A 24,299-nucleotide genomic window follows, 5' to 3' on the forward strand; every position below is an offset into this window, starting at 1 on the left:
TTCTTAAGCTTTGAATCCTTCATTCATTATTTACTTGGCAGATTTAAAACCATACAAAAAATTAAAACTGTATCTCATACATTTTATTTGGGTTCTTTTCCTTTCTGCAAATTAGTGGGAGGACTTTAGGACCCGATCTGGAAGGCCAGTTTAGATTCCTGCAGCACTTCATGTACAATATATTACCTCACCTGGGCATAGTGGGTTGCGTGTGTGTCCAATGAACCTTTCTCCAGCACCCGATTTTCAACACATGTACAAAATGCAGTGGATACCTATTAGGGGAGTTTAGTTTTTTTAAAGTCCACTTGAGGTAAAACTTCATAAAACTATTTCAATGGCATACAGGTCCCCAACTATTACTAGACGTCTGCACTACTCAAGGAACCTTGGTAGAGGGGCAGAGCAGTCAGGCTCATCATAGGAAGATGTGTGCTGTAGGTAAGTACACTGAACCCAGTTAGTACAATAGTCCAAAGAAACGCCTACAACAATAAAATCATATTAAAATATATAATTTAGTATATATACTTCGCTCAAATAACCAACAAAATTAGGAATATTATAAATACCTTTCAAAAGCCACTGCTTCAGTGGTACTTGCTTGCGGTACAATTGTTACAGAGCTTGACACTAAATGACAGTTCCAACGTATTATCGGTACGACCGTGCACTCGCATTAAGACAAAGATACAGTAATTGTATTTAGTAAGAAAAATCACACAACAAAGTATTTTAGGAAAGAAACAGGTTGGTTAGTCATACAGCAGCAGAGTTTAAGGTTCTAGAGGCACTTTCTTGACAAACTGCAGCTTTTAAAGTTTGATCCCTAACTATATGCAAAAGCCAGTTCGGCGAGGGCTCAAAGTCTTATGAAGCAGAAGAAGAGCAAAAGTTCTTGAGGATACTTTAAGATGCTAGCATAGTTAAAGATGAAGACCCTGTTAAAGGACTCACTAAAGGCACATAAGCCAGTAGCTTGGATCAGAGGTAAGAGTGGACCCCTCTTCACGCACTCCAACACTCTGGAGCGACTTCTAGGTTTAAGGTAAGCCATACCTTTTCACCCCACTGTACCTTTGGTTAGAAGAAATGCTTGTAGATTCTCCTTTGTGCAGTAGGGTCAGACTCGGTCTCAAGATTCCTCTGTTTGGTGACAAAAGGAAGGTGTCTGAATGGGATGTCTCAGCAGCAGTCTCGAGAGAGAACCCTTGGCACAGATTTCTTTGTGTTCTCTGGTCAGTTTGCAGTTTTGGTGCATATTTCTAAGCATCAAAGGACGGTATTCGTCCGGTTGATCTTGTATTCCTGCACCCTGGTGAGTGGACTTAGATAAGTCGGATCATGTTTCTGGAGGTTCACCTGGAGCTTAGCAAAGACTTGGATGGATTTGGCTTCTCAAAGACATTGCACTGAAAATGGGTCCGAGGTCTAACGGTATTCGCAATATGCAGCTCTGCAAAGGAACAGCACCTCGGGAGATGGTTCAAATTGCAGCTTGTCTCAGGGCTGGTTGGTTCCACCAGCCAAAGGGAAGGAGCAGTCCTCTTGGGAGTTCCTCTGTGCAGTATAAATTGGGGTTTTGACAGCGGTGATCACTTCACGGTGATGCAAAGGGTTTGCAGGCGTCTCTGTTCATTTTCTTTTGTTACTTCAGTTTCCAGTGGTCGACTTACCTTTCACCTCAGGAAACTCACTTTTTATTCAGTTTCAGTACACACTCCTTTGCTATCTGTCAGCAGTTCACAGAAAGGGTCGGGTGGCTGTCCAATCAGGATAGCCAGACCCCCAGTGGGCGCTGGTTCCATTCAGGCACTCGGGCAGACAAAGGAAAAACTCCTCCCCATTTCCTGCCTGCCCAGTGTTGGGAAGAATCTCAGAAATGTGCCAATTCCCTCCACCTTAGAGACACCCAGCAACTTTGCTGGATTTTGAGGACTTGATTTCTTTTACCTGGTGAGTGTGAGACCCTTTTTTCCCCACTCTCGAGTATTTTAATGTGATTTTGTACGCGGTTTCTCTTTTGGTTGTGGGGTCTCACAAACTCCACAGGCATCCCCTTTTACATTGTGTCACACAGCACCTTAAGTGCAGTGACACAGGGAAGTCTTTCAGATTTCCCATAGGTTTAAATACCTTCTCTTGGTTAAACTACTGTTTCAAAGAGCAGTAAAGTGAAATTGACTTTACTTACAGTTGTAACTTTCTAGACCCAGCACACACTATCTTACAATAGGGTGCTGGAGGGGTTACCTAGTATCGCCTCTGTCTCGCTTCTCATGTAACATTTTTATGTTACCCCTTTCTAACTGAATGGCTGGTGGCAGTGGTTTCGTTTTAACTACCATGGTGTGCATTTACTGCGGGCTGCGTTCGCAGCTACAGTAAAGCACTCAAGGGTGCCATTTTTGTCATTTCTTTGTGGAAAGGTCCTTCTTGAGATTTACTCTGCGTGCCAAACCAGGTTTGGTACCATTGTTCGCTTTGCCTTTGGCGGGATTCACGAGTGAAGCCCGCATCTGTCTCCACGGTGTCTGGGGTAGGCAGGAAGTGGGGTAGGTGCCCGAAACTCCATGTGCTTAGTCTCCTAGGAGACCCAAATGCACTCTGTGGTGATTGGCCGGCTGACTGTTAGACAAAATTGCATGCAGTACCCTCTAGGACCACCACATACAATTAGGACTACAGGTGTAAGCAAAACCAACCTTTTGTAGAAGTCTGTACTACACAGTTTGTGGCAGCGAGCTGAGAAGCCAGGCTCATCTCAGAGGGAATGCGAGCAGTACAAGATGTTACACAGAGGTTTTTCAATCACAGTGGTTCAAGTAGACACTTACACTCAAGGTTTCTTGGTAAAACACGTATTAATTTATTACACAATCATTTAGAAAACATTCACTAGAAGTAGACTACTTAATATTATACAAAAACACACTTCAATACCAAACCAATACGTTTGAGTGAATTAGGCTGCCCTAAAATAGAAGCAAAATGGCATTTCAGTTACTTTAAATGGGAGTAAAAAGGCACAAGTTAGCAGAATAAATCACAAATACTTTCTTAGGTAGTGCAAATAGTTTCAGTTCACTAAAGGACTCGATTCAGTTGAATAGGCCTAGGCCAAAGTCAATGCGCTAGTGTCTTGGATAGGAAAGAGCAATTCTTGTGGTAAACGGTGAAGTCTTTACCAAGGTTCTCAGAAGTAGTTTGTACGAAAAATTTTAAGTTACTCACCATAGTGACTAACATACGCTTAGTCCGTAGCCCCTTTCGTCCATACTGTATGGGTGTGCCTTCCAAGGGACGGGAGACAACCTTTTTCACCAGAAAAAACCTTCTTCCCCTTTAAATAGAGGGGCGCGGCCTGGGGAGCATGCGCTGCCCTGACTCCGCCCTCCGGCACCCCACCTCAGTCGCCATTGATGCGGCGACAATATATTTAACATTGCCTAATGACACCAGTATTATTAGGGGGGAGGTTGGTGGGACGTATGGAGGAAAGGGGACTATGGACTAAGACTACGTTAGTCACTATGGTGAGTAATTTATAATTACTCTTGCGTCCCGACCCCTTTGCTGCATTACTGTATGGGCGATTACAACTTATTGTAGCCCCAGGGTGGAGAGGAGACCCTCCTTAAGCAAATAGGTTCCTGAGAACCACCTGTCCGAAAGCCGCATCAGATCTAGAGCCGGCTTCCAAACAGTAATGCTTGCAGAAAGCCAAGGGAGCGGCAATGCTTATGCCCTGCCAAGGGACATGGCGCTGGAATGCGATGGCCGTTGCCTTGGCCTTGACTGCGTGGGCATGCATGTTGGCCGGAAGCGGCTTGTGCTGGCCCTCATACGCTTCTTTGATGGCAGAGACCATCCAGCTGGATATGGAGGCTTTAGAGGCCTGATGGCCTGGCCTCGAGACTCCGAAAGTGACAAACAGGGCGTCCGACTTGCGGAAGCCGTTGGTCCTATACAAGTAGAATTTTAGGGCACGCCTGACATCCAGGCAGTGCAGCACTCTCTGAGCTTCGTCCTTGGGATCGGGAAAGAACGTAGGCAGGACTATTTCTTCGTTCAAGTGAAATGCAGATGGAACCTTGGGCAGAAATGCCAGGTGCGTTTCGCATGACTACCTTGTCCTTTTGAAAGGTGGTATATGGTTCAGAGGCGACCAGCACCTGGATCTCGCCGACTCTGCGAGTCGAGGTAAGACAGACTAGTAAGGCCGTCTTGATGGTGACCAGCCTAATGTCCACAGACCCCACTGACTCGAATGGTTTGTGTGCCAGGGCGCCCAAGACTGTTAGGTCTCACACAGGGTGCAGTCTCTTGGCGGGCAGGTAGAGCCTAGCAAAACCAGTCAGATGTTTGACGATAGGGTTGGAGGAGGAAAAGATGCCTTCCTCCAAATTCCTGTAAGCCCCAATGGCTGCAAGGTATGTACGGCAGGTGTCCACCTGTACGCCCGAATGAGCAAGGTGCGCTGAAAATGAGAGCACGTTGTCCAAATCGCAGGCCAAGGGGTCAATTCCCTTGGAGTCTGCCAAGTGGCAGAATCTGGTACATTTGCTTTTGTACTGGGCCCTGGTGGCTTTGCTCCTGGCGCCCTGTATGATCTCCAGATTGGCCTGTGAGAGGTCAAGGTGCTGAAGCGTTACCTGCTCAGGTACCACACTGAGGGCAAGTTTCTGTGAGGCGGGGTGGATAATTCTGCCCCCCTGCTGTGCCAGAAGATGTGCTGGGCCCGTCGGGAAGTGTATAGTGGGCACCTCCGAGAGGCTGAGACGCTCCGAAAATCATGGCCTAGCCGGCCACCATGGAGCAATCAGAATGATGAAGAGTCCGTGAGACTCCTTGATGTTTCAAATTACCCTGTGGATCAGGGGAGTGGGCGGAAAGGCATAGGTCTTTATGCCGGTCCACTGGAGGTGAAATGCATCGCCCAAAAAACTGGGTCCCTGACCCTGCCAGGATGCGAACTGGGGACACTTCTTGTTGTGCCAAGTGGCAAAGAGATCCACTTGGGAGTGACCCCACCTGTTGAAGATCTCCTGAATAACGAGGTCGTTTAGCTGCCACTCATAATTGTCCACTCCTAGCCTGCTGAGCCTGTCCGCTTCCAGGTTGGATTCCCCCGGGAGGTGGACAGCCGAGAGGTAAATATCGTTTTCCAGGGCCAATTCCCACATGCTGATCGCCAGTCTGCACAGAGGAGGGGATCTGGTGCCTCCCTGCTTGTTGACATAGTACATGCTGGTCGATTTGTCTGTCTGGATGAGGACAGCCTTGCCCTTGCGAAGTGGTAGGAATGCTCTGAGCGCTAGCCAGATGGCGTTCAGCTCCAACCAATTGATGATATTCCTGCTCCTGTCGAGTCCAAGTGCCGTGGACCGAGTGATCGTCCAGGGTGGCTCCCCAGCCCTCGAGAGAGGAGTCTGTGGTGATGGTGGCATGCAGAGAGGGCGGCCGAAAGGGCTTGCCCGTCCGTAGGTTGCAGTCCATGGACCACCAGGTTAGGTCCGGGTGGAGAGATGGAGGAACATTGATCTCGGATTGCGAGCCCCACTCCTGATTCCATGAGGCAGCGAAGTGCAGCTGAATCCTTCTCATCCTTAGTCTCGTGTGCGGCACGGCTAACAGGACCGCCGCCAGTAGACGTTGGTACCACCATGCCGAGGTCACCTCTCTGCTGAGGAAGTGGGAGGTGGCCCTCTTGATGGCAGAGATTTTGTCCTCCGACGGGACAACCCTTTTGGAGCATGTGTCCCAAATGAGTCCCAGGAATGTCAGAGTCTGCGTAGGCTGCAGCTGCGACTTCTTGAGGTTGAGCGAGAAGCCCAGATCATGCAGTGTGTTCATAAGGTCTTGGGAAGAATGGCGAACCGCTTCCAGAGATGTAGCCCTGACAAGCCAGTCGTTGAGGTATGGGTAGATGTGGAGGCCCTGCGCTCTGAGGAGGGCCACTACAGAGTTCATGAGTCTGGTAAAGACCCTGGGGGCCTGGTTGAGGCCAAATGGAAGGACTTTGTATTTGAAATGGTAGCCCATGATCCTGAACCGGAGGAAAGAACGATGGGGCTGCCAAATCACGACGTGTTGGTACGAGTCCTTCAGGTCCAGATAGCACGACTAGTATCCCTTGTCCAATGTCTCTGCTATAAAAGCTGGCGTAACCATCTTGAATGTTTGCAGGGGTAGTGAGAGGTTGAGGGTGGAAAGGTCCAGCACAACTCAAAGGCCCGCCCGGTTCTTCTTCTGAATGACGAAAAGCCTGGAGTAGAAGCCAAACCCTCGCTGCACAGGTGCCAGAACTGTGCATGGAGAGCAAGCCGGCCACCCCCGCACCACCCCCCCGGGGACATGTGGACCCGCAGGGGTGCGTCATGCCTTCTTTCCCTCAGAGGCTGATGCTGAGGAGGGGGGACAGGAAAAAGCCCTTACTCCCCTCCCCTCCCCTAACGCCCCCCACCCCCTTTTGTTGTTTCTGCCGGTTCTGAGATGGCGAGCAGTCTGGCAGCCTGGATCTGCGTTCCTGGAAGCCGCGGAACCCTTCATATGTACAACCCTTTTCGGAGCGCTGTACGATTTGGGCGTGGTGTTTGTAAGAATGGATAAAGACTGCCGTTTGTGAGCTGTTCTTTTTGTCCAGCTTTTCGTCCGTAGAGGAGTGGAAGAGCGCCCTGTCCGTCCCCTCCACCCGCAGTCACCTCGAACAGTAGATCTAGAATGCGCTCCTGGACATCCGGGTTGAATTTCGTTGCCCGGAGCCAGACTGTTCTAATCATCTCAGTGGCAATGCAGATGGCGCGGCCTGAGGTATCGATGTGAGCCACTGTGGATTCCATGAGGTCATGCGTCACAAGCTTGGCTTCCGCTAACCCTGCCTTAAAGCGTGATTGGCACTGGGTGGGGAGTTCTGGTAAGAAGTCTGCAATTTGCCGCTATAACCGTTGGTTGGCAGCAGCCAGCATGGCATCTGCGTTGGCCCGACGCAGATGCAAGGAGGCGTTGGAGTAGATCTTCTTGCTGTACGCCTCCAAGATATTCTTCTCCTTGCCTAGCAGTGCTTCCGCTAACCCTGCCTTAAAGCGTGATTGGCACTGGGTGGGGAGTTCTGGTAAGAAGTCTGCAATTTGCCGCTATAACCGTTGGTTGGCAGCAGCCAGCATGGCATCTGCGTTGGCCCGACGCAGATGCAAGGAGGCGTTGGAGTAGATCTTCTTGCTGTACGCCTCCAAGATCTTCTTCTCCTTGCCTAGCAGTGCCGCAGAGGAGGCGGCCGAGGAGGACTGAGGCTTGGAGTATAGTGATGCTGCAGCTATCATCGAAGAGTGCGGCTGAGGATGGGTCGAGAGCAAGAGTGTATCCCTCTCCATCTGCCTGTACTTGGTGTCCAGGCATCGACTGACGGGCTGGACCGAGTGGGGCTTGAGCCAACCCTTCCTGGCCAGGAAGACTGCATCGGTTTGCAGTGGAATCCCTGTGTTGGCAGAGGGGCGCCTCGTGAGGACTTCAGCCAGAACCCCCTCTGCCGGCTGTTCGACCTACGGTTTGGGGAGGCCCAGGTACTCCGCCAGGCCAGCAAGATGTTCATAGAAGGCCCTGGCTGAGGATGGCGTGTCAGGATCCTCCTCCTTGTCCGAATCCTGTGGATCTGGAGGATCTTGGAGGAGGAGTAGAAGATCGCGCCGGAGGCTGGGGTACAGGGACCGCAGCCAGAGGCTGAGGAGGCGGCAGAGGTTGCAGAGTTGGCTGTGGAGCTCAAGGAGGCAGCTGCACCGGGGCCTGGGGCCTGATGGAGGTGTCTGTGGTGCCGCCAGCATGGCGGGGATGACTTCCCTGATGGCGTCTTTGATGATAACCCCCATCTGAGGAGACCTCATGAGGCCGAGAAACTTCGAAGAGCACCTCCTCAGAGGCCAAAGAGGTGGCAAGGGGTACCGACAGGGCAGCGGGGGGCTGCTGGAGCCGTTTCGTACCCTGTTTATATGGACGCAAAGGAAAGCTGGCCTGCGTAAATGAAGGGTAGACTGTAGGCTACGTACCTGGTTGAGGCCAGTCCCACCTTGACACTCCTTCGCCGAATTCATGGAATGGCGTGTGACTGGTGCCTCTTTTCTGGCGTGGCAGCCATTTTGTCAAGCTGCCTGCCACGTGCCTGCGACGTGGTCCTCGGCCCGCTGTGCCTGGCCAAGACTCTTGTGTGTGGATCACGAGGCCTCGGCCCGGTAGGTGTGACATCCTCCACCCAGGGGTCAGTAGAGCTGCGTTTGGGCACCCCCTCCGACGTACTGCCGGTATTAGGGCGTACCCCTCGGCCATGGTGCTGGTAAAAGAGTGTAGCCCCTCGCGTGTAGACCGGTACAAGAACCTTCCGGTCCCTCAACAGTGCGCCTGGGAGGATCCAAGGACCCCTCCACCCAAAGGCCGGTAGCAGTAGCAGCCTCGATGCACGTGCCGGTAGAAGGACGGGGTGCGCTGGAAAATATTGGCCCTACCTTGGGCCTGGTTCGATGCTTCATGAATTTCTTGAGATCCTCTGGAGGCGAGCTCTGGAAGAGCTCCCTCCACCTGGCTAGTCTGTTCTTCAGAGCCTTCGAGGACAGCGAGTCACACGCCAAACAGGATTGCCAACCGTGGTCTGGGTCAGAGAACGTAGGCAGCAGGCATGGGGGTCTGAAGTTGGGAAGAGCCTGTTGCAGGATGGACACCTGCTGAACCCTGTAGAAGTCAACATGCAAAGGGGAGGAGAGTGACGCCTGAGGACGGAGTACCCGAATGATAGAAGTATCCGCGCATGGAATTACATGGCCGTAGCCAAACCCAGGAGCGCTGATGAATTCGCCCCGTTCCCGTCGATGCAGAAAAGGGGACTGAGGTGGGGCGGCGGAGTCAGGATAGCGCATGCTGCTCGGGCCACGCCCCCGCAACGCCTCTAAATTTAAAAGGGGAAGAAAGTTTTTTCTGGTGAAGAAGGTTCCGTCTCCCGTCCCTTGGAACGGACGCCCATAGAGTATGGAGGAAAGGGCACGGGACGTAAGAGTAAGAATCATATGTTGGGTGACAAGCAGATTAGGCATGCAAGTTGGGAAAGTTCCACAGCAAGAGGTATGTTCGCTCAATCGGGTTGGCACAGTACTTTAGTATGAAGAAAAAGATGCAGCTGAAGACATTGGCTCCTGGCAGTTCTTGCAGATCTCGCTGTTTCTGAGCCTCAGTCGTGGGGACAAGAAGGACGACGTCGGGGGATCCTGCACTGCACGGGATCATCGGAAAACGCGGACAAAATGGAATCACTTCAGTTCGAGTAGCTGTCGTCAAGCACACAAGTTGGTGTCCTTCACCCTGGTTAAACTTAACCAGCTCTGAGAATGGTATCCAGGTGGCTTACGAGTTGATTGGTCCCACCAACTCAAATGAAGAAGTCGTCCTTGAAGGGCTTCTCTATCAAGATGAACTTGGCAATTTCGGACCTGCAACAGGGCGTCACCGGGCAAACCAACAGTCCAGGAGTTGCAGCAGCCGTCCTCTTCCAGCTCGTCTTCGGTTCTTTCATTCCAGTGGTCGACACTGCTTTCCAGCTAAAGAGACTCGCCTTTTAAACAGTTTTCTCCCTTTCATTAAAGCCTAGCTGTCACTCACCCAGCAGGGTGGCTGTCCTTGCCGGACAGTCAGCCAGCCAATCACGCCAGAGTGCATTTGGGTCTCCTAGGAGACTAAACACAGGGAGTTTTGGGCACCTCCCTCACTTCCTGCCCACCCCAGACACTCAGACGCCAGAGTCGGTCTTCAGTCCTGAAGCCCGCCAAAGACATACGAACAAACGGACCAAACCTGGTTGGGCGCGCAGAGACAAACTCCAGAAGGACCTTTCCACAAAAAAAACAGCAAAAAAAGAAGACCGGGACCGGTTTAAACAAAGGGGCTTAAGGCGTCATCTTGAACAACATGGCTCCCGTGAGTTTTAGCTACCGATGTTCGCGGTCAGGAAAAATCATGGTATTTTGTTGTAAAACCAGTGCCATCAGCCTTTTTTACTAGGAAAGGGTAGCATTTGATTGCTACATGAGTATTTAGACACAGGGATACTATGTAACCCCTTCAGCACTTCATTGTAAGATGGTGTGTGCTGCGTCTAGGAATTTGGAAAGACTAGTAAAGTCAATTTCACTTTACATTCTCTGGGAAACAGTATTTTATCCCAGAGAAGGTATTTAAACCTTTGGGAAGTCTAAAAGACATCCCTGTGTCACTGCACTGAGGGTGCTGTGTAACACACATGAAAAGATGATGCCTATGGAGATATCTAAAACTCCATAATCAAAGAACACAAGTGTAAAACACTCATCAAAATACATGAAAGAGTGGGGGGAAAAAAGTCGTCAAAATCCAGCAAAGTTGCTGGGGGTCTTGAAGGTGAAGGGAATTAGCATATTTATGAGAATTCTCCCCAACACCACCAAAGGTTTATTGAGGTGGCATTCTGACAGTACCTTCAACATAAAGGTGGGGTGTGTACGCAGTACCACCTTTTAAGCGTGGAAAGTGAAGTAAGGCTGCTTGCACGACAAGGCCTGGAATCCCCCCCCCCCCCCCCTGACCCTCCTGGCTGAGGCAATAGCCACGAGGAGAGCGGTCTTCCGCGAGAGGAACTCGAGTGGGACTTGATGCATAGGTTCAAAAGGAGCTCCCATGAGCTTAGTCAGTACTACATTGAGTTCCCAAGCCGGGGCTGGAGCCTTCACCGGCGGAAAAGTCCTGAATAGCCCCTTGAGGAACTTGCATGCTCCTCGGCTGAGAGAACCTGCTGGCGAACCTCTGGCACCAGGTGTTCGCTGACGTCGTGAAGAGATCGATCTGGGGTTTGACCCATTTGCCGAACAGAGGAAAGCAACTCCCTGCTGAGTGAGTCCACGATGGTGTTCTTGACACCCACCAGGTGAAAAGGGAAGAGGAACATGCCCTGCCGAACAGCCCAGAGCCACAGATCCTGGGCTTCCTTGGAGAGTGCCAGTGAGTGGGTCCCCCCTTTCTTCCAGACGTCGAACATGGTGGTGGTGCTATCTGAAGATCCTCACCACCTTGCCCTTCAGCAATGGCAGAAAAGACTTGAGGGCCCAGAGTCAGTCCATAAGTTCCAGACGTTTATGTGGAGGCCATTTTACTCCAGCTGCCAGAGGCCTGTGGCGTGCAACTGTCCGGTGTGGGCTCCCCATCCTTCTAGAGAGGAGTCTGTGGTGACCGGACCGTCACCTGGTAAAGCAGAACTTGAAACTGGGTCCCCTGGACGAGATGCAGGCATAGACCCCACCACTGTATCGTCCGGCAGAAATCGTTGAGGAATATCTTGTCATCCATCTTGCACACAGGAACTCCTGGAGAGGTCTCATGTGAATTCTGCAGAGGCGGGCAAGGAGGATATCTTGACCAACGCGGACTTGATGGACCGCACTGTCGCTGTCTGTGCCGATGACAAGTGCTGCACTCCTCCTTGTATGGCTTCTACTCTCTCCTCAGAGCGAGACGCCAAACACGTCACTGTGTTGAGTTGGGCACCTAGGAACAACGCGTCGTACGATGGAGTCAAGCAGGACTTTGGATAGTTTATGGAGAACGCAAAGGTGTGCTAGCTGGCCAGAGTGTATGAGCGGGAACACACCAGCCAGTTGTCCAGGTAAGAGGGTATATATGTTGATGCTTTGTCTTTTTAAAGTTATCCTCTTTAACAACTTATTGGCAATAAGTGCCTGTTGTTGCTAGGTTGCCCTAGGGGCTCCCCTTTTAACTTTCTTTTGCTAACCTTGGGTGAACTACAGTTTCAAAGGGTAGAAAGGATCTTTGGATCCCTTATACATTTAATTTTATAAAACCAGCACACCCCACCTTATGTGGAGTGCTGAGGAGACACAATGTATCCCCTTTCACACTAAACTTGTAACAATTATGTTACAGGGACAAGCTTACCTTCAATGGCTGCTGGCAGTGATACCATGTATTAATTTGGTGCACCTTTACTGCAGTCTGTGTTCACAGCTGCAGTACAGGCACCTAAGTGTGCTCATTTTACCAAAATGGCCCCAGTTTTCTTTTTTTTACCCTTTTAGTGTTTCTTGTTCCTTCCCCTGACATCCAGGGCAGGACATTCCTTTGTGTGATTTTTATTTCCGGCGGGAGTCCCCTGGACTCCCCGCCCATGCTCCAGTCTGTCTGTGAGGGCAGGAAGAGAGGGAGGAGTCCAAAACTCTGCAGCCCTTTGTCTTCCTGCTTGCCTGAATGGGGACAAATCCCAGTTGGGGGTGGGCTATCCTGATTGGACAACCAGACCGCCCCTTCTTATAAAATGCGGGGAGAGAATGCAGAAGTTGTGTTGTAATTCCTGATAAATACTGCGAACCTGGAAGCTGAAGACAAGTCGACCACTGGAACCGAAACCAAAGAGGTTGATGGAAAAGCGGCTGAAACAATTTCTAGCGACTGGAGAGCCTGCTGTATAATTGGAGCCTGCTGTAGCCCTTCCTTCCAATCGTACTGGAGACTCCGAAAACGACGACCCCTACCCAGAGCCTGGTGAGACCCATTAGACTCAAGAAGACCTGCATTTTGAGCCACCCTAAGCGGTGCTGACACCTTGAGTTGCTTCAATACCCTGGGACCTCAAGCCACAGTGCGGTGGACGGTCTTCCGAATCTCGCTGGGCATCCTGGTGGATCTCCAGGGACACAAATCAAGTCCAAAAAGTCCCCTCAGCAGAGTGCTGGACCTTTGTAACGACGAGAATTAAACAGCAATTTTCTGTCTTCTGTACTCCTTGAAAAGGCGCCAAATCCGCAAAACTTTGCCTAGAGCCTTCTTCATAAATACCTGCTGCAAAGTTCCTTCTGAGGTCTTGTTTTCAGTCAACATAAGAAGGAATCCACTGACCTGGTATTTGGCTGCATACCCTGAAGTCCTCCTGCTGAAAAATCTTCAATGCCAAGATACTGTGTCGGCTTAGGTATGTACTTACCTTAAGTCTTAGGATTTCTGTGTAGCTGTGGGGTGTTTTCTGTGACGGGGAGGCCTCTCATGCAGTGCACCCAGTCCCACTGCTAGAATCCTGTAGGGTGTCTTCTGTGAAGCCCCTAGACCCTCTACTAACTCTTAAGTAAAGTACTCACCTGTTTGCCCAGTCTTCCTAGGGAACTCTGACTTTAGCTACTGAAGAACCTATCCTGACACTGCCTGTTGGACACTAGATCCTAGTGACCCCGCCTTCTACCATTGAGAACACTCATGCTTCAAGAATAAGGGAAAGCCTTTTAAGGGATTGGGACTTTTGCCTAGAAAAGAAATTAAGTGTTTAAAATGTACTTACTTGTAAAGAAGTGATTGGTACCTGTAACTCTAAGAGTGAACAGTTACAAAAGTTATTACTTCCCTTGGATGTGTAATGCACTATTCTTAAAAGTATGGTTAACATCTTTTCTTTCCTTAAAAACTGTTTTGCCATTCTAATAGAAAGTAGATGTGAAGGTATATTACTCACATGTGATTAGGTTGTGCCTCTTCCCAAAAGTAATGTGTTGGTTTCACCACATCATTCCTGGAGGTTAACTGTAGGAGTGTCCTCCAACTGTTGGTATCACCAGATTATCACCAGTCCTAGGATACTAAGCACAGGGAGTTTCGGGCACCTCCCTTACTTCCTGCCTACCCCAGACACCCTGGAGCCAGAGGCGGGCTTCACTCGTGAATCCCGCCAAAGGCAAAACGAACAAAGGGACCAAACCTGGTTTGGCACGCAGAGTAAATCTCAAGAAGGACCTTTTCACAAAGAAATGGGGAAAAAAGAAGACTGCAGCCATTTTGACAAAAATGGCACCCTTGGGTGCTTTACTGCAGCTGCGAACGCAGCCCGCTGTAAATGCACACCACGGTAGTAAAAACGAAACCACTGACACCAGCCATTCAGTGAGGAAAGGGCAACATAAAACTTACCTGAGAAGCTAGACAAAGGGGATACTAGTTAACCCCTCTAGGACCCTATTGTAAGATAATGTGTGCTGGGTCTCGAAAGTTACAGCTGTTCTCCAGCATGGGTCTGGCATGGATTCACATGCTCATGAATGTTCCCCGTCGTCGGGCTGGGAATCCTCGTTAAAGAAAAAATCAGTTTCAGTTTCACTTCTGAACTGTCTTTCTGCTAAACCAATCACTGGTCTCTGGGTCGTACTGCCCCCAGCCAATGACGGCCCTCTACCTAAGCCCCTCCCTCTGGCAGCCATTGTCAGATTTGATAGCACGTTAAAAAAGTGGCAGTAGGACCAAGAGAAGAACCGCAGAGGGGTAGGCGGGAGGGTTCGCATGTGAATCCATGGCAGACCCATGCTGGAGAACAGTTACAGCTAAGTAACTTGTTCCTTCTCCAGCATGGGGTCTGGCATGGATTCACATGCTCATGAATAAAGAAAACATAGCAATACACACAAGCACAACCACGGAAGGTGGCAAGGCTCAACATTAAGCAGATCATATCTCCTCACCATCTTCACCTTCAAGCGAAAAGGTTGCGCAGCACTGCTTGGCCAACTCTGGACTCCTCCCTGGAATCTGTCGACACAGTAGAACTTTGTGAAGGTGTGCGTCAACCTCCACGTAGCAGCCCTGCAGATGTCCAGCAAGGGCACACCAGACAGGAACGTCGTAGTTGCAGCGATCGCTCTGGTCGAATGGGCTCTCGGACGGCCAGGCAATAGTCGGTTTGACAACCGGTGACAATGGGTGTTAGGGAGAATTCTCATAAATGTGCTAATTCCCTTCACCCACAGCAACTTTGATGGATTTAGAGGACTTGATTTGTTTACCTGGAATGAATGTCGGCCTTTTTTCCCCACTCTCATGTATTTTTACTCTTGTGTTCTTTGATTATGGAGTTTTAAGATAACTCCATAGGCATCTTTTCATGTGTGTTACACAGCATCCTCAGTGCAGTGACACAGGGATGTCCTTTTGGACTTCCCAAAGATAAAAATACCTTCTCTGGTATAAGACATGTATTACTTACCGTAAAAGCATTTCTGATGATTGTATCTGCTTAGATTCACATGCTGTGCATATGGTCCGACATCCAGTGGTAACCGCAGAGTATTGCATCTTGTCTTTCGGGGGACCGAAAGGGGACGTCGGCATAGGCATGTCTGAAACACTATCCCTAACGCGACATGTGTCGTACCCAAAATCCCTCACGCCAAGGTCCCTCCGATTGTATTTTTTCTGCCATGAGGGAGCACAAGGCTATAGTGAGTGAGTACATGAAGAGAGAAAGTAGTAAGAAGTCTATGTTCCTTCCACCCAGAGCGGGGAGGCAGGGAGGGCGCATGTGAATCTAAGCAGATACAATCATCAGGAATGCTTTTACGGTAAGTAATGCATGTCTTCTGATGCTTGTTAATCTGCTTAGAATCACATGCTGTGCATAGACTAGCGAGCAGTACCCAGAGTTGGAGGTGGGTTGTGAGAAGGAACAGTAGAAAAAAAGGGGTCTTAGTACTGCTTGTCCCACCTGGGAATCAGACCTAGAATGAGTGTCTAGGCAATAGTGTTTTGTAAAGGTGTGTACAGAACCCCAGGTTGCCGCTTTGCAAATGGACTCTAGGGGAACATTTGCAATGAATGCTATGGATGCCCCAGTGCCTCAAGTAGAATGTGCTCTAGGCTTGAAGGGCAGTTCTCTCTTTGCAAGAGTGTAACATAGTGTGATGCATTTGACAATCCACCTTGATATTGCTGATTTAGAGACAGGGTCTCCTCTACCAGCTGCCACTGAAACAAAGAATTGTTTAGTTTTCCTCAGTGGTTTAGTTCTATCCATGTAGAACATGACTGCCCTGCGCACATCTAGTGTGTGAAGGCTTCTTTCGGCCATGTTAGTAGGTCTCTGGAAGAACGTGGGTAGTTCGATTGACTGGTTCACATGGAACTTCGAAATACATTTCGGTGCAAATCTGGGATGAGTGTGCAGAACTACCTTATCTTTGTGGACTGTAACAAAGGGGTCCAAAACCGAGAGGGCCTGTAGTTCGCTAACTCTTCTGATAGAAGTGATAGCTACCAGGAAGGCTGTCTTGTAGGTCAGGTCTTTCAGACAAGCTTTATGCATAGGCTCAAAAAGGGGTCCCATGAGCCTAGTTAAAACCACATTTAGGTCCCACCCAGGGGCTGGGTGAGTGATTGGGGGATACATTCTTGTAACCCCTTCCATAAAGGCTTTAATCACAGGTATTTTCCACCACAACACCTTCTGCTGTGACGTGGTGTAGGCTGACAACGCCGCTAGGTGAACTTTTAAGGAATTGAAGACTAACCCAGAGTCCAACAGATGGGTTAGATATAACACAATGTGTGAAGACGAGCAATCGGTGGGATTGACGCCTTTGGAACTCACCAGATGACAAAACGTTTCCATTTGCTGGCATAGCAATAACGTGTGTTAGGCTTTCTTGCCTCCCTCAGTATGTCCATGCATCTTTGAGGGAGTTGCAGATGTCCAAACTCTATGACCTCAGGAGCCAGGCTGCTAAATTCAGAGTTTGTGGGCATGGGTGCAGAGTCTCCCCCCTGTCCTGAGCCAACATGTTGTACGGGCAGGGCAGCTTGACTGGTGGGGAGAGGGACATTTTCATCAGGTGTGCGAACCAAGGTTGGCGGGCCCACATGGGAGCCACCAGAATCATGGTGACTTGGTCCTGGTGCATCTTGTGTACTATCTTGTTCAGAAGGGGAGCCGGGGGGAAAAGCGTAGACAAATTTCCCCGACCAAGTTATCCAGAGACCGTTCCCTTTGGATCGGTTCTGGGGGTACCTGGAGGCATAGTCTTGACATTGGGCGTTCCCCTGAGTTGCAAACAAGTCGATCTCTGGGAAGCCCCATTCTGCGAAGACGTTGGACACAAGGTCTTCGTGTAGTCGCCATTCGTATTCTTCTGGCAGAGGAAAATCTCTGCCGAATACATCTGCCAGAAGATTGAGTTCCCCTGGAACATGTTGGGAAAACAAAATCATCTTGTGTTTGAAAGCCCATATCCAAATGTTTTGGGACAGCTTGGATAGCCCTGGAGAGTGAGTGCCCCCCTGTTTGTTCAGGTAATACATTGGTGTAGTGCTGTCCGTTAGAATCAGCACTGTCTTCCCTTGCAGTTGCACCTGAAAGGCTTTCAATGCTTTGAACACTGCTAGTAGCTCCAGTAGGTTTATATGGTTGGACGCTACCTTAGGGAAACACACTCCGTGCGCTGTCTGTTGAAGCAGATGAGCCCCCCACCCTGTGAGAGATGAGTCTGTCGTGAGAGTGGCTTCCACTGCAAGGGTGGTGAATGTCTTCCCCTTTCAAGAGGTTTTCTCTTAACCACCACTGCAGAGAGAGAACGAGGGCTGGCGAGACAACTACCAGATCTTCCCATTGTCCGCTGGCCTGACACCACTGGCCGTCGAGCCACTCTTGCATAGGACGCAGGCGCAGCCACGCGTGGGGGACCAAGTATATGCAGGGCGCCATCATTCCTAGCAAGCACATGGCTTTGCGCACCGTCACCTCCCGACTGGCTACATATTGAGGGATCTGAAAACGCATGTTCTGAACCCTCTCGGAGGGGAAGTCGAGACCGTCCTTCGTCCAGGGACTAAAATGGATTTCTTTTCGTTGATTGAGAAACCCAGACTGAGGAGATCTACTGTTTTTTGGGTGTTCGTAAAAAAAGCGTCGAACGAGTCCCCCGTAATGAGCCAGTCGTCGAGGAAAGGGTAAACTGGGACTGATAGTCTGCGCAGGTGTGCTGCCACCACTGCCAGGACTTTGGTAAACACCCTCGGCGCCGAGGCGATGCCGAAAGGGCAGTACCTTGAATTGGTAATGCCTTTTCCTGGATCATGAACCTTAGATATTTTCTGTGCGCTAGCAACATTGAAATATGAAAGTATGCATCTTTCATGTCCAATGTTGCCACATAGTCCACCTATTTAAACAGTGGGATCACCTCCTGTAGCGTTACATTCGAAACTTCTGAGGTTTTATGAACTTGTTCGCTGGGCGCCGGTCTAGAACAGGGCGCATGGTGAGGTCCTTTTTGGGTACAATGAAGTACACTGAATAAATACCCGTGTTAACCGGAATAATAGGGACGCTTCTATGGCGTCCTTTCCCAGCAGCGCTTCCACCTCTTGATTCAGGATCTCCAGATTGTCCAGTGAAAAGTGCTGTAAGCGTGGTGGTCTGAATTGTGGAGGTCGGGCGAATTCCACGCAGTACCCATAGGCGACCGTCTTTATGACCCACTGGTCTGAAGTTATCCCCTCCCATGCCGTGAGGAAAGATGTTAAGCGCCCCTCGACCGGGGTGACATGGGAGGGGCCCCGGATCTGATGGTCATTTCTGACTTGAGGCTGCGGCTCCTCTAGGATTGGGGCCTCTATCTCTGGCCTTGCCGCGTCGCTGACCCCTTGAAGGTTAGTATGCGGGGCTTCCTGATGTTTTTCCGGTATTGAAGGTCTCCGTGCCATAGTTCTGACTCAAAAGGACCACCTAGAGTTACTTCCTCTTGGGGGGGAGGGGAGGTCTTTGAGTGATTTGTTGCAGAGACTTAAGAGTCTCATGCTCTTTTTTGGCCGTTTCTAAGGCCTCATTGACCGCCTTTCCGAAGAGGTTGGTTTCTTCAATTGGTATATTGATGAGCGAGGCCTGCATTTCGGGCTTAAACCCGGACGTGCACACAAAGCGTGCCTTTTGAGTAGGGTCCCTTGGGCCAGAGACCTGCCTGCTGTTTCAGCCGTGTCCAGAGTGTTCTTCATCACATTCTGGTTCACCTGCCTTCCTTCGGCCACATTGGAGAGAAGCTTGGACTTGACGGGTTCTGGGACCTCCTGGAGGCCTTCCTGAAGTAGGTTCCACTGAGCGTCAGCATAACTCGCCAGCAGCGTAGTATTATTTGATACACGCGTGGTATATGCGGCAGCCAAGGTGAATCGCTTGCCTACGGCATACAGCCTCTTCGATTCCTTATCCGAAGGGGCCTCCGCTATGGCAAGGGGTACTCCTGCCCTCTCGCGAGTGGTAGTCACTACCAGAGAATCAGGGGTGGCGTGTCCTTTAATGTATTGTGGGTCCGAAGGAGCTGGCCGAAATAACTTTTCAACTCTCAGGTTCACTGCCTGGGTTTGAGCTGGTGATACCAGGGAGAGAGCCAATCTTCTTTTGATGGAATTATGGAGGGGAATGGCCTGGCTAGAGGGAGGTTTCTCCTTAAAAATATCCTCTACAAAGTCTTGCTCAGGCACTGCCTCTTGAGTAGAGATCTGAAAATGGTCAGCTGCCCTGTTTAGCATGGAATTGAAGGCCATCAGGTCATCTACAGGCGAGGCCTGGCAAGCCGGGGTGGTCAGAGGGGAATCCGAGCACAATACATCAGTGTCCTGATCTTGATGGGGAAGTGTCCATGGGTCCGTTCCCTCTTGCTGGGTTTCTTCCCATTTGTCCGTGGCATCCGCCTGTTCCTCTTTGTAATTCTGTGGAAAGGAAGTTTCTTCCTCTTCATCGTAAATGTCCCTATAAGTGTCCATCTGGACAACGTCTTCATGCTGGACGGGGACAGAAGGCTGATCTTCTTGAAAATGTGAAATAGATTGAAGATTAGGCTCTCCACGAGACCTTTTCGGGGAAAGATGTTAAAAAAAACTGAATTCTTTCCAGACGGTCCATATACCCTTCAAATGTTTCCCCCTTGTTCATTTAGAGGACCCAGAAGGGCCTGAAGGTGGAAAAACGTCGTCTTCTGCCCTACGGTGCTGAAAATTGTCTCTCAGGGTGTTAGAAAGAGGCTCTTCACTGTCCTCATAAGAATCGTGAGAATCGGGGTGCCATGGCGTATCCAAAGATTTGTCCGCGGCCTGCCACATGCTTTTCGCCGGAACAGGAATAAGACCAACCGCCAAAGTAATTCTCACGATGCTGTCTTCGATAATTGCCGAATCGGCGCGAGATAGTGGTTACGATGGTCTATCGGTATGGTTGTTGCCTTCTGCGGCATTAGAGCCTAGCAGTCGGTTTTTCGACTTCCGGCCTAGTCGTGCTTTTTGGGCATACCGTGGCCTTCGGGACCGTTGTAGCGTTGGATTTCCACGATTCGACGTGTAAACCTTTAGGGGTAGCGCCCTTATTTGTTTTTGAATGCCCAGTCGCAAGACGTGGATGCGGGGAAGGCTTTGGATCTGAGTGATCCGAGGAATCCGCCGAAATTTGACAGCCCTGCTGGCGCTTTTACCTTTTTCGGCGTACTCGTCGAAATAGGTGTAGGGGTTGTGTGCTTAGTGAAATGCGCTTTTACGCCCCTGTCGCCGGGTGTTGTCCCTGAAGCGAGGCCAGAGTCAGGCCTTAAAGGGTCGGGGACGGGCGTGGCGGACCTAAAAGTGTCCGTCTCACAGTCTATCACATCCGCAACAGATGTTTGGTCATCGGAGGTGCCCCCGTCACTTTCGGCAGGTGTGGCGGTGGGGGACATACCGTACGCGGCCCCCTGCTTTACACGGCGCTCCTTAAGGGTCTTAGGCCAAAAGAAATTACAAGCTTCACACCGCTTCTCGTCATGATCCAAGGGGAGACAGGCGTTGCACGTCCTGTGTTCGTCCTTCCAAGGATATCTGACCCTACACTTAGGGCAGAACCTAAAAGGAGTCTTTTCCATAGCAAAAGGGGAAGATGACCAGACCTGAGGGGGAAAGAGGAAAGACACCGAAAAGATGGCCACCCCAACCCCACTCTCCCTACTGTAAAGGTCGGCCAGAGGGCCTTACCATGTGGAAGCTCTGGCTGCCGGATCTTAGGCTCTGAAATCCACCGCGATAGACAAATCACCCATAGTTTTCGTCAAAGTTGTTCTTGTGACCTAAGTGACTTAACAGGGAATTTCCGACAAGTCGGTATAAGATAAACAATGTCTCATGTAAGAGCTCCGCTATAGGGCGACCAGTTATCCGGGTGGAAAAAAACATCTGAGGGACCTCGGCGCGTGAGGGATTTTGGGAACACTACACGTCACGATAGGGATAGTGTTACAGACACGCCTATGCCGGCGTCCCCTTTCAATTCTCGAAAGACAAGATGCAATACTCTGCGGTTACCACTGTATGTCGGACCATATGTTATGTTATGTTACTTTGCATTTATATAGCGCCGTATGTACCATTGGTGATGTGATTCTAAGCAGATTAACAAACATCAGAAAAGCATTCATGATGCCAATCCTCCACAAATACGTACCTTAATCATCACTTCGCGCAGAGCTTGAAGAGGCTTCTGCCTTCTTTCTCCTCAGACATGGTTGAAAAAAGGCACGAAGTAGGCCAAAGACCGGGTCTTCTCAAAACTTCGATGACAATCTGCCTGTGGATGTAAATCTTCGCCAGCCGCGGATCCCCACTGCCGGTCTCTGTCCTTCTAAGACGATGGATCAAAAATCAGTCAAAAAAATCTAAACTTCTTATGGAAAATACGAAATAGCACAAAAATAGCTCAGAGAGCAACTTGAGGACTTCAAACACTAAAACGTGTGGTAAAAATCTGATGATGGTCACCAGGGGTAGTGCTTAAGAAGAGTATGGTCAATGGATGGGGCAGTCTACAGTTTTAAAGTGAAACGGTTTTCTTTTACTGAGGATTCCCAACCTGACAGGGAATATTCATGAGCATGTGAAACCATGCCAGACCCCATGCTGGAGAAAGAACACTACATCTTCATTTTACCACTCTGGTAATGGGACGAGAAAGATGCCTGCAGCAGCGTATGGCGAGAGTCAGGCATGTCCCCTTTATCATGGTGAGGCAAACCTAATTAGGATCCACACCTGCAACCTGTTCAGTAGTTGCAGGTGTATAAAGAGCCAGAGAACACTACAGGGAGAAACAGGGAGGCCTGCGGGGAAGAACAGCAGGGTACTTGTTTTCACCGGAGGCAGCCATGGTGGGACCTGTGAAGGAGCCAGGATGGCGGCCAGCAGCCGAGAGGAGCCTCCATCGTGAGGAATCAGCAGGTGGAGCTGTGAAAGTGCCGAAAAAAGCAGGACACTGTCCGCGTCTATACAGAGGCAGCAGAACAACCAGCGTGTGGAAGGCAGGCCTCTGTGTTCAAGCGGGGCTTGTAGAAGCTGGCCCGCTGACCTACAAAGGAGAAGAAAGAAGCAGGAGCCACTGAGGACCGGCGAGTGCCAGAGAGAGGCACTCGACAGCCGGGGCGTTCCTAGCGAGCTGAGAGTAGGAAATAATTTACTAAACTGGATGGAAACTTGAAATTAAGCATATTGGATATCTGTTGATTGCCGAACTGAATGAAACCTTGCCCTTAAGCTTGAATATGGAATGGAGTAAAACTTAGGGGCAAAGCAAAGAACAGCCAAAGAGAAAGTGCCCATATGAAAACAACATAGGAAAGAGCACAAGTGTGAAAGAGTGCCATAGAAAGGTGGGGCATGAGCAAAACCACCACAAAGTGAACTTTATGAGTAAATGCAGTGCGGCCAGGCAAGAGGTGTGCAACACATTATGGCAGAACCAAGAGGCTAACCAGGAGAAACCAAAAGTGTAAACCTGCATAAGAAGCAAAGAGGCCAACAAAGAGAAGTTAAGTGAATGTGACTGAAGGACTGAAGGAGCCTCAAGACTTCTTTTCTTTTGAACCGTTGCACCTTCAAAATGGGGAAGGGAACCGTTAGGCAAAGTTTGAATGCAGTACCCTCTGGGAACACTACAAACAACTATGACTACAGGTATAGGCAACCCAACCTTTGGTATAAGCTTGTACTACACAGTTTTGGTAGCGTGTTGAGCTGCCCGGCTGATCTCAAGAGGGGAAATGTGAGCTGTAGTGGAGTTACAAAGATTCACAGTTACAGGTATTCAAATAAACGCTTACACTCAAGGTTTCTTGCATAAACAATTAATAATGTATTTATCAGTCACTTATAAAGCCTTCTTCAGAAGGGAGCAATAGAATAATAACAAATATACTTCAATACTGTACACTGAGTTTCTGAATCAGACACGGCCCTTTTGGGATGGCCCACAGACTCAACCTACACCCACAGGTGACTTCAGTAACAAGGAGGCTCGGGACATTAATACCTTACTGTTGGCATTCAGAATACTCTAAAAAGTAAGTAAAAGGCGAAAGTTATTAGAACATAAGGATTTACAAATATTCATAAGCAGGGAAAATACTTTCTTTTTTTTTTTAAATTTGGTTTTATTGGTTTTAAGGCAACATAAAGAGAAAGAAAGAAAAAAAGAAAAAAGAAAAAAAAACAGATGAAACATTTCACTTGTTACAGCACTATTAGCGTATGGTTACATTAAAGAAACAGCATTGGAATTTTTTTTTCTTCAGTAGATCGCTGCTATATTCAAGTCCGTTCTTTGATTGTAACAGAAAAAATAACATAATCCGTACCCTTTCACCCCCCTCTCCCCATTGGGACGTGCATTTTTGCGACATCACTTTTTCCATCAATATAACCATAGTGGATAGAGTTTTACCCACTTATCCTGTGGTTCTCTCTGGTTTTGGGGTCAACACCGTTTCTCAATGAAGGCCATTGGGTTTTGTTTTAACTCATGGTCCGGTATCATTATCTGATTGGGAGTCCGTCGTCTCAGAAAGATGTTTACTTCGGAATTCCGACCATAGGGTCTCGCATTGTGGCGCTTTGTTATGTAGTGAAGCAGTGATCGTCTCCATCGTGTAGATGTTGGTGGACAGGCAGATCCATTCTTTCTTACTTGGGACTGTTCTGGATTTCCATTTTGTTACAAGCAACGCTCGGGCTGCGAGGAGTAACTGTGGGGCAAGACCTCTGAGTCTAGTCCATCCGTCCTCGTCCCTCTCTAGTCCAAAGAGAATCAGGCGTGGGTCCGCATCTCTTTGTATGCCATCTACATCTTTGATCCATGTCAGGACTTCTTCCCAAAATACCTTTATGTGTGGGCAGCTCCACCACATGTGCCAGTAGTCGGCTGTCTCTCCACATTCCCTCCAGCACTTTGGGCTCAGTGTCTGGAACATCCGGGACAACTTGAGTGGGTCGTATTGCCAGCGGTGTAAGAGTTTAATGGCATGTGCTTTGTATTGGCTAGAAAGGGATGTTTTGGATGCTGCTCTACACATCAATTCCCATTGTTCAGGGTCTATCTCCTCTCCCAGGTCTCTTCCCCATCGGCTTCTGAGATGTTCCGTGGATCCGTTGCCTGCTTCGATGAGTTCCCTGTACATCAAGGATATCAGACC

At 49.5% G+C, this 24,299-nt stretch overlaps 1 protein-coding gene across 6 annotated transcripts in view; it reads right to left on the reverse strand.

Moving 5' to 3' along the window:
- POGZ (pogo transposable element derived with ZNF domain) overlaps positions 1 to 24,299 on the reverse strand; it is a 1,205,269-nt gene that overhangs the window by 164,409 nt on the left and 1,016,561 nt on the right. The gene's annotated exons all lie outside the window — the stretch shown is intronic.

The sequence above is a fragment of the Ambystoma mexicanum genome, chromosome 1p (assembly GCF_040938575.1).
Source record: "Ambystoma mexicanum isolate Mex_15411 chromosome 1p, UKY_AmexF1_1, whole genome shotgun sequence".
Lineage (NCBI taxonomy): Eukaryota > Metazoa > Chordata > Amphibia > Caudata > Ambystomatidae > Ambystoma > Ambystoma mexicanum.